This window comes from Pteronotus mesoamericanus, unplaced genomic scaffold (genome assembly GCF_021234165.1).
Source record: "Pteronotus mesoamericanus isolate MK-2021 breed Mesoamerican mustached bat unplaced genomic scaffold, CSHL_Meso_final contig_41, whole genome shotgun sequence".
In the NCBI taxonomy this organism is placed as follows: domain Eukaryota; kingdom Metazoa; phylum Chordata; class Mammalia; order Chiroptera; family Mormoopidae; genus Pteronotus; species Pteronotus mesoamericanus.
Genome location: NW_026555152.1, coordinates 10468461 through 10479913, shown reverse-complemented (window position 1 = coordinate 10479913; position 11453 = coordinate 10468461).

Here is an 11453-nt window from a genome sequence, read left to right as displayed (position 1 = left end):
AACTGAGGCCCTGGGTGGGGGGCGGGGAATGAGCTGCAGGAACCAGAACTGGGGGCTAGAATAACACCGCCCGCAGCAGTAACAAACTGTTCTCTGCTGAGAGTCACCACTAATAACAATTTTAGCGCTGGGCTCTACTTTTCTTTACAAGTGTATGTTTGTCTTTAGTTTATTAACTTATAAAGGGCATCTATTGGTAAACACAGGGGCTTAAGTACAACTGCAGCGCTGCCTCGATATCGTGTAGGTAAACATACGTGCCTGGGAAGTCGGGAAGCTGTGCTGCTGACCTTCACCTTGTAGCTGACGGGTGGATTCCGTTCTCCTGGCCACCGCCCCTGCACCCCAGGAAGGGCGGATCCCCACAGGGTACTTGGCCCCAATCGCCTGCCCTCCAGCAACAAAGCATGTGCTGCGTTTATAAAAATGTAATAGGATTTATGACCTATCGATGGCCTCCTGTGTGCCAGACATTTTTGTGAGGTTTTAACATACATTATCTCCTATAATCATCACAACCCTATAAAATCAGTGCTATTATCCCCATTGAACAGCTGTGAATGTTGTGGCACAGAGAGGTTGAAGACCTTGCCCGAATCCCACAGCCAAGGGTCAAGCCCAGGGAGGTTTGGCCTCCAAATTGGGGGGCGGGGGAGGGTGGAGGTGGGGAAGCTTGCTCACGGTCAGGCATGACATGGCATTGCAATAAATCTAAACTGGTTGAGCTTGTGAAGATGTAAGGCAATTATCCCCAGCTCGCCCAAGGCTTGTCCAGTGTCCTGTGTGTCTCTGGCAGGGTGAGAGCCACACCATCCAAAGGTCGAATTGCTGTGTGTCATCTTAGAAATAATTCAAGGACCAGAGACACACCTGGCAACCAGAGGTAAAGATCTCATCTGAGTTGTCAAGAATGCAGTTGCTACTCACAGAAATGGCTGGGTCTTTAATTCTTTTTCTTTCTCATTTTGGAAATTAGCAGCCAAAGTGGTGTATAAATATTACATATTATCATCACCATGAATAATAAGAAGACATCCTTTTAAAGCTCTTTGCGTCTCCAAAACAACATAAACGCACTAGCTCCTGACGTCCTAGTATTGTTGGCCTTGGTTATAACCAGAGGCAGTGGGATCCGGGAGATCGTGACCGTTGGCAGCCTCGTGAGTCTGCAGTCCCCGCAAACCCAGCGCCCTGGGCTGAGAACCAGACATAGTGGCTTGAGTGACAGCTCTGCTCAGCCTGGCTCTGTGAGAACAGAGAAATGACATTCGCCTTCTGGGTCTCCGGCCATCACATGGGAGTGGACTGGTTTCAAAGTTCCCTTCTCTTTCCTTAAACCCTGGGACGGCTTCCCAAACCTTGGGAACAATGGGTGGTGATGCTCCTGCTGCTGATGTAATATAGTACATAGTTAGGGAGCCAATGTGGGCAGCATCTAGAATGTTCTGATGCCAAGACTGTTTCTATAATGTCTTCCCTCTATAACTCATGACACTAAAGTTATTCCTTTTTTTAGAAAGAATTAGGGTAACAGTGCAGGGGTTATTGGTTGGCTGCCATTATTTCCTTGCCCAGAAAGATTAAGTATCTTTGAAAAGACAGTTATCTGTGTGTTTGGCTCTCCTGTAGGGAGACGATTCTAACACTTTCCAAGGGGGTTTCTAAGTCCCTGAAAAATACGTTTTCACAGATCTGAGATGAAGACACATGGTTTGTTTATCAGGGAGCTTAGCAGCTTCCAAACTCTCTTCAATAAATTACATCACCTCCTGGACCTAAGACCTAACAGATTCACATCCAAGTCTCAAAGTGAAAATTGGAATTTAAATTTGGATGCATGAGTGTTCTCTCCCTCACCCTCGCGCGCGCACACTCGCCCAGCTCTGTGGTCCCCGTGCCGCGGTGGAAAGCAAGCTGAACCGGAGGTCTGCAACCCGGACCCCTGGCTTCCAGCCCCGCTTGGCCCCTGCTGGCATCCCTGGGCCTGCACCCGTGAGCTGGCCCTTCTCTTGGGAGTTGATAGTGTCAGACTTGTCTGCACCTACCCAAAATGGAGCCTGAACATTTACATGGCGGGGGGGCAGTCATAAACCCCTTTGGGTATCTGCTAAAACCTGTGGAGTCCCAGGATATGAGTGGTAACTCTTTTTCATATAATTTCAGGGGCTCCCAAGTTGTAAGTTTTTCGAAGGAATGGCCTTTTAGGCTTCCTGCTAAGCCATGGTGTTCTGCTTCAGAGCCAAGACAGGTGCTGTTTTGAAAGCCAATGAGAAATTGTACAAATCCTCCTCTGCAGGACAGGGGATGACTTTTTGTATCATTCAGGCATTATTCTTTTCATTTCCTGCCGCCTGGAAGGGGTGTCCGTGCCTTTCTGATTCACAGCAATCACAGAGTGATGGACACCATAATGAAGGCCTCTGCGGCAGGGAGGGGCGCTCCGTCCACCCCAAAGCACCTCTCCTCCAGCCTGGCCGGTCGCTGCCCTTATCCCCTTGGTGAAGCTTGCTGCCACTGGTGTGATGGGCACGGGGCAGGCCGTGCGGTCAGCCAGCCCTTACAGGCCTTCACAGTCACTTTCTGGGGAGTCCTTGCCCTCTATGTTCAAGATGACCCACCTAAAATCACACAACCAATAAGGGTGACAGTTTTCTCCCCACACATGTTCACTCCCACATCACTCCTCTTCCCCCCTCCTCCTCTTCCTCCTCTTTGCTTGGGGTGATGGGGGAGAAAAGCTCCCTCCTGCCTGCGCTCGAGATTGTACATCAGCCACCCCATGGGGACCTCTTCCCCGAAGCTCGCGCTCCAGCTGGCAACACTTCCCAAGCAGCTCTCGGAAATTGTCATGTCACGCACATCATTGCTGCTGCTGCGAACCTGGGTGAGGGGCTGCTCTAAGGAGTTTGCACTCAGCTGGGATCCTGCCCTCGGGGATGGGGCAGTATGGCTGGGCTCCTGTATCTGAGGACCTAGGTCCCCTGTGTCAAGTTCGATGGCGAGTCCTCCTTGAGCCTGAGAGCTGGGATCCTTGTTGACTTGGGGCCTGCAGTGCCTCCCTCATCCTCTGGACTGCTCTGAGGAGCCATGTCTTATGCCCCTTCCTTTCTCACATATACACAACAGGGATGGCACAGCCTGGCCCCTTAGAACAGATGGCCCATGAGCCCCAGCTCCAGCCTGAGTCCTGAATGCAATCTTGGGGGGCCTCTTGGACCCCAAGTGTCAACTGCATCTGTCTGGCTCACTGGGAGGCTGTGGGTGTTTGGAGGTTTTCCCTCCACTCTCAGAGTCGTGGTCACCCAGACTTCCTGGCCTTCTATAATCTCTGCAAGGCCCTGGCATGCAGATCCTGGCAGAGTGACAGGGAAGACCTGCTTTGGAAGCTTCCACCCCAACTCTGCACCAGAGAGGGTTGGACCAACTGGATAGGATGCCTCTGGCTGGGCTCCTCCTCTGGTCCTGTGTGTAGTTAGCAGCCTTTTTTCCCTGCTGTAGTCACATGGACTCAGACCACGAGGTCTGGATGCAGCTTCCAGAGACACAGCCCAGGTTTCCCTGGCTGTGCACGAAGTCTGGAAAGCTGTTGTCCCCATTTTGAGTCCAAAGATGCCGGGAGCTGCTATCGGAGGAAGGTGGGAGCTGGGACCAGTGCTCATGCCCCCCGTGTTCCCAGGGCCGTAGCTGAGGGCACATAGCAGCACTCAGCTGTGCCAGAAGCCTCCTGGGCAGGGTGGTTCTCATCAAGAACTAGGAGCTGGACGCTAATCAGAGAAGCCTGATGCAAGGACAAAACCTGGCCGGCAGCCTAGCCTCCCAAACTGGCCTGGCAGGAGCCAATCTGGGACGTGTTCCTGGGAGGCAGGTACCAGGACCTGGGCAGGACGGTCTTCTAGACTGTCCTGAGCCAGGGGAGGCTCCTCTAGCACAGCCCAGGGAGTCGGTGTGCGGTGGGTTTGTATTTCAGACAGGCTGTGCATCCTTGAGTAAGTTTTCTCATCTGTGATGTGGGGATCCTAAGAGTACCGATCTTTTAGTTATAGTGAGGACTACTGTAATAATTGTATCATTACTATACTCATAAGTTGTGCAAGTAACCAGTGAGCTAAAGCCTGGAGAGGACAGAAATAGCTAAGCACAGGCCAGCACGCAGGGGCCCCTGCCATTCCCGAGGGGAAGGGTGGCGGCTGTGCCCACTTGCCCAGGGCGGATGCCACACTCAAAAAATGAGTTGGGCTATGGAAGGCAGTTTGGCCCTTCCTCAATAAGTTAAATATAGAGTTACCATGTGACCCAGCAGTTCTTCTCCTCAGTATTGCCCAAAGGAATTGAAAATATGTCCAACCAAAAACTCGTACATGAATGTTCATAGAAGCTCTCTTCACAATAGCCAAAAGGTGAAAACAACACAAATGCCCATCAACAGATGAATGGCTAAGCAAAAAGTGGTAGATCCTTACAGTAGAATATTATTCAGCTGCAAAAAGGAATGCAGTACTGATAAATGACAGAATATGAACGAACCTGGAAAACGTTATGGTAAGTGAGAAAAGCCATAGAAAACCACATATTATATGATTCCATTAACAATAAATATTCAGAATAGGTGAATCCATACAGACAGGAAGATTAGTAGTTTGCAGGAACTCGGGGAAGAGAGTACAAGTTTTCCATTTGGGGGGGATGAGAATATTCTGGTATTGGATAGCAGTGATGCCTGTACAACCTTGTAAATGTACCACATGTGAACGTGCCACTGAATTGTACCTTTTACAATAGTTACAATGGTAAGTTTTATGTATGTGCATTTTACTACAGTAAGGAAAACAGTGGGGTGAGGTTGGGGCCAGGTGAGGGTCCACAGAAGCTGAACCATCTATTTAATGAAGGGCTTCTCAGATGATCTGGGAGGTCACTTTCAATCCTAAAAATATTTTATGGGTCACACTGGCCGGTGTGGCTCAGTTGGTTGGAGCGTCATCCAGGAAACCGAAAGGTCACAGGTTCAATTCCTGGTCAGGGCACATGCCTAGGTTGCAGGTTCAATTCCTGGTTGGGGCGCATATAAAAGGCAATCAATCAGTGTTTCTCTCTCACATCGATGTTTCTCTCTCCTTCCCTTCCCCTCTCTCTAAAATCAATAAGCAAAGTATGTCCTTGGGTGAGGATAAAAAAATAAAATAATAAAAATAAATATGAAATATGAGTCTATGATACAAACCCCAACAGCTCTTTCCCCAACCCCACCCACCAACTCATCTTGACCAGGGACAAGAGCAGGCGACAACATGCAACTGAAGAATAAAAAAGCTGGTGCCTGCATGTTGGTCTCAGCTAGAGCTGGGTTTCTTTGCAATCAAGTGAGGGGGGCTTAGTACACCCCTTTAACCAGAGAAGCTACGCTGTATCTGTTTCATATATCAAGGTTCTACATACAAATTTATTTGAAAGAATGCACTGGTAGAACATCACTTTCCTGTTGTACACAGATAAATAAAGTCAGGCCCACAGAGGGGCAGTGACTTGCCCACGGTGCTGGCACATAGAGAGGGAGATCCGGAACCAGACCCCCTGATGCCTGGGCCTCTGCCTGTCCCACTATCTGCGATGCCCCTACAAATACCGCACCGTGTCTGCTGGCGGGCTTCCTCAACATCACTTTGGCAGTTCCTCTCTCTTTGGGAATCATGGGAAGGGAAGATTGCCCTCAGTGTTTATCCCTTTTCTGGGTCCCAGGAGCACACACTCTCCCCAATAAAAGCCCCCTCATGCCAAGTGCCAGCCTTCCCTCGGGACAACAACCAAGCAGCTCCCGCCTGGACAGGGCCTTGCACGCACGTCTCGATGTGAGTGATGAGAAGAGCAGCTCTTCCTCGGTAGAAATCATAGGTCCATTCTTTCAAGACGATCGGGGGAACTATAAAACAGATCTGTCTCTGAGTGTGGGAAGAATTATAGACTATATCCTTCTCTATAATTTACGCTGGTTTTAGCGGGAGCAGTAAGAATATTAGGCAATGCATTCTTTTTCAAAGATGTTTTTGAGACCCATTTTGTCAAAATCTAAACCCTACACTCTCAGCTCCTGGTTGGGTGGCCACGTGCCCAGCTACAATTTCATCAGGATGGAAGAAGGGGCAAACAACTTTTGGTAGGCCACCAGCAGTCTTAGCTACCTTATGAATCCAACTTCAGTTCTAATGCATCTCCCATCTCTAGGAAAATGGAGAGGATCTCTACCCACAGAGCACAGTTAAGGCTGATAGGTTTAAAATAATCCATGGGATTGTTTATTTATCAAGTATACCTGCCCCCAAATGCCCACTCACTTTCACTGGGTTTGGGCAGCCCAACCCTGAGACACTTACCTTACCTGCTCATCCACTGTGTATTGTGCTGCACAGTCCCTGCTCGGAAACTTCCAATACAAGTCAGAATTTCACCCAGCCAATCCTATCAGAAGAAAGGCACCCAGCCTCAGCAGAGAGGATAGGTGGGAAGGGAAGGGTTCTGGTTTACTGGAAATGAGAAAAAAAATAAGCAGCTTCTTAAGTCAGCAGCTGTACACACCTCTATCGACTGTGCCTAGCACAATTCCAGAGCAGCTGTGCACACCCACATGGATGGTTTCCTACACAATTCCAGGGACAGCCACTCAGAGGGACTCTCATCTGTACAGCACCCACTGGAGTTGGGTGATGTAGCCGCCCCAGCTTTTTCTCATCCCCATGTGCCACCCCTCTACTGAACCCTGACACCCTGGGCTCTGGGACCTTCCTCTTCCCACTGCTCCTTACCTTACTGATCCCGAGCTCATCCTAAAGAGGCCATCTCTGCATCCTCTATCCTTGCTATGAGGGGCTTCTCAAGAGGCATCTTGGTGCTCCAAGAACCGACTGTGGAGAGAAACATCAACTCTGGATGGAAATGACTTCTCTCCTCAAATCCTGCTAAAGGTCAGACCTGTGAGGCCTTGACTAGGGCACCACGATTCCAGGGCTTAATTCCTGGGTCTGCCAGAGGAGCCTGGCCAACTCATGTATAAATAAAATAGAGGTGAAAGCACCTGCCTCACTGAGTCTTAAGACCATTTAATGAGAGGCCCAGCCCCATAAGGGGTCCTGTCACTATTTGCTGGCTGAAGCTGCAGGGCACTGGGGTGTCCAACTGCCAGCCCGAGAGTCTTGAAGACACTGGGGCCAGAGGTAGCCTCTCAGGGCCCCAAAACACCTTGTCTCCAGGACTAGAAAATTGTTGATTTCTGGAACAGAGGCAGAATGACCTGCCTCCCTTGGATCCAGCATTTGTTTACTCAATGAGCTACTTTCAGACCCAGCACACGCACACACACCATCTCTCACAGCCCTGCAGCCCGTGACGCCGGGCGTCTGCAGGAGGAGCAGGGGGAGGCCACTTGTGTTTCTCAGCACTGAGATCCCACTGGGATGGCCTTAGGGGCTGCTGGCTTTCTCTGCCCCTGCTGGAGCATCTTTAAGGGCTGGAGCAAAGGTGAGGAAAAGAGAGTATGGGGCTCAGAGAAGGGGCACAAATGTGTTCATTGCCAATACCCGTCCAAGCTGCCCCTCCTGGGTGTTTCTTTGGAGGTCCAACTCCTTCAGGGAGCGCCCGACTGTGCCCCAGGGGTTTCCCACCAGCAGAACTGCCCTATTCCCATTTCTGTCTCATTCCATTTATTTCCAAAAAGATTTTCTACTTTGATGCATCGTGGACATAGGTCCATGCTTCTCATCTGAGGCTGGAATTGAAAGAGGAAGGAAATGAGAGGATGAGGCAGAGAAGACAGAGAAAACTCTGGGGAGAAAAAGACAAGAGGAGCTTCCTGGGCTGACCTGTGCAGACTTGTTGGGAGGCCCCATTGGTGGGTTTGCTGACGCCTGTGCTAAACCATTTACACAGAACTGCCCTCCATGTTTTCATAAGTTCAGGTCATAGAATTGTAAGTTTTGCTTCTTTCCTATTCATCACCTTTGACTTGGGTGTCCTGGGGACTGTGTGAGATATATTTGCATGACGCTTAAAGAGGGCAGGTTCTTTCCCATGGCTCGTAGTGCATGTGTTCATCCATATATTCTTTCACTCCACACCTGACACCCATGCGCCTGAAGCTGTGATGAATGTTCAGGTTACAGAACTGAAGCCCTATTTTAGCATAAGATGTAGTTAAGGCAAATGCTTTAGGTTTAATTAATGGGGGAGGATGGTTGGTGACCCTTAGTGTAGGAGCAGGAAGTGGGTTGGAGAAACCTACAGCGCATGGAGGGGGATGTGGCAGAAAGGTTCAAAGGATTGAGGAATACTGACTGTCTGACAAGCGGTATAACAGTGGCGAAGAGCCAGGACTGAACATCCAAACCAGGATGGTTTTTAAGTGCAAAGGGACACTACAATAATCATGCCAAAACAATGGATTTAAACTAGGATTGTCCTGGAGAACCTGTCATTGTGGGCAAACTGGAACACACAGGCTCCTGAGAAGAGCCCACGTTGAAGCCAGACTGCCTGATGCCGAATGCCACCCCTGGCTTACTCACAGTGTGGCCTCAGCAAGCTCTATAAACTGTCTCCCTTTCTTCCTCTGTAACATGGGGGTGATGGCCATGCCTGCTCATGGGTTATTGTGAGGATTAAAAGAGGTAATACTTAAAAAGGGCTTAGAATCATACCTGATGCATGGCCCATGATCAGTCAGTATTAGCCATTGCTATTGCTAGGCACATGATGAGATACGCAGGGCTTTAGATGATGCAGAAGTAGTCAGAAATTATTATGCCAGCTCTAAGCCCTGCAAGGGAGCTGCATCCATACCCAGTCCGGCAAGGGAGATAGACTTCTTCCAGTTTTATAGATGACAGAAACTGAGCCCAAAGTCACAGGGCAAGTTTGAAACAGAAGTGGGAATGGAACCTACTTTAGGTGCAAGGCCAGTCCTCCTTAAGTGAAAGTGGGGAAAAGGAATAGGGAAGGGTGACATCGGGCACCATCTGGGCTTAACGGCTTCATTAGCCCAGCTTTGATGGTAGAGGCCCTGAGATGCAGCCCCTGGGAGTCCACCCCACCCGTCCATGGGCTCCCAGGCTGCAGCCCTACCTTTGAGCACCTCTTCCCATCCCCACTGCTCCTTGTGCAGCACCTTCCTGTGTTGGGAATGGACGTGAGGTGCTTAATGTTTACCCTAACTCTTGCTTCCCCCCACACTTTTTAATCTTTATTTTTCAGTAGGAATGTGGGTTTAATAATATGATTAACAAAACTGGAGAATATACATTCTTTTCAATGAACGTGGCACATTCACTGAAAGAAACTATTTTCTGAGCCATGAAACAAGTCTCAACAAATTTCAAAGGACTGAAATCACACAGAACATAGTCTTCAGCCACAGTAGAATCAAGCCAGAAATCAACAAGAAAAACACAACTGAAAAATTCCCAAAAAGTTTGAAAATCAAGCAATTCACATATAATCTGAGATCAAAAAATAAATTCAATGGAAATTAGAAAATACTTTGAAAAGAATAATGAAAATGTAACAAATCAAAAGGTTCAGAAAGCAGCCAAAGCCATACTCAGAGGGAAATACGTAGCCTTAAGATGCTTGTATTCATTTTGAAAGAGATCATCAAGCTCTACACTTAAGATCTTTGCACTTCACTGGATGTTTATCACACTTTAATTTTAAAAGGCTAGAAAAACAGGAAATTATCTGATTTAATTCACAATAAAATACAAATAAGTGATAACATCCAGCTATGTCTACTTTTCATGAAAGATTTATCTAACTAAAGTGATTTTTATCACACTTTCAAGCCAAATGCCATTAATAACTGGAAAATCTCAGGTGGTTATTGTAATAGAGTTTAGAAGCCTTTCAAATGAGCCTTGGGCCAGCAGATTGATCTTTACTAGGGGGTTATACCAAAATTGCATTTTGGGGACACTTTGGGCGAAACAGAGTTTAGAAATTAAGATGTTGATGAATGAAAAAGAAAGAGTAGAGAAGGAAAAATAATGTTCAAATTTTTTTTATACATGCAGATTTAAACATGGTGAATAGAAACCTAGGAGCCTCTTTATTGGTATCAACTCTGCTACTTCCAGGATAACCCTTGGAAAAGACTCCTTCAACTATCAGTTGCCTTTGCCTCCCAATGTGTAATTCCAAATTTATTTCTCTATAATTCTATAGAAAATATAATTCTCTATAATTCTTACCTGCCCCCTTCTGCCACTGGTTATTTGATAGGTTCTCATGATTTTGAAGACCATCTAAATATTAACCTTAGTTAAATATTAATATTTGTATCCTCTTCTTTTAAAATGACTTTCCTGTTTGAACCAACCTACTTTGTTAAAGTAAGCTCTGGTGGATTCTTCATGGTCACCTGGGGACAGGGTCTCCTGTGGGGACCATCTAGCAGGAGGGTCCACGAGAAATGGAGTCCACTAGCAAGAGGCTGAGCTTAGGTGCGGAGGCCTTGAGACTGTGTCCCCAGCTATCAGATACATGGCCTCTGATGTATGTACTCTATATGGTTACCCACACATTGCCCTTCTTTCAAAAAGCTCTTAAAGAGTTGGCTGTAATAGTCCCTTTACCCTTGTACAACACTGAGGCTATAAAATGACAGTGCACACAGTTCTTGCAAATTCTCCGTCCCATTTGAGCCTCACAACCACCCTGAAAGGGATGCAAAGCTGGACCAACATCAGCTCCTTTACACAGAGAGGAAGCTGAGGCCTGAAAGGCCATGTAACTTGCCCAGGGTGACACTGCTGTAGGTGACAGCTGGTATTCACAGCCAGATAGTCTAACCTGCTTCCTAGTACTGTTTTGTTTGTTCACTGATTCTTGTCATAAGCACTGGGGGAGTCTTCCTTTCACGGGTCAGACTGCAATTTAAAATAAAGACCCAGAAAAAACATAGCAAAGGGTGATACCCATCCACAGGCAGAACTTCCCGAGATCCTGAATATGTGTAAGTGCAGAGAAGAAGGGAGAACCAAGCCGCCCATCTAAGGTCGCAAGTGGAGCCCTGACTAATCCACGTAATGCATGTTAGCACTTGCAAAAGAAGTAAAAAATAGAGTCTTGTACTTAGGAAAACATATCTCAGGGCATAAAGACTAAGAATTCTTAGTTTTGGAATTTTAATTCAAGTTCCACCTGCAGCACCAATCGCGTGATGCTGCAGTCAGCAATCAAACCCTAAATTTGGGCTAAAAGAGTTGCCCTTGTTCATTTACCTGCACAACAAACACAGTGACATAAAAGAGAAGGCCCATGGTTATCTGGAGGCCCCGGGCCAGCCTGGCTCACTGTATAGCACCAGCAGCCACCGGATCCCCAGCTGGAAGTCAAGGAGATGGGGACCAGGGGAAAAGGTGCAGTTGCCTCCCGCGTGTCCCCCCCAAGGAGTTTGGTGTGCTTGTGGTGAC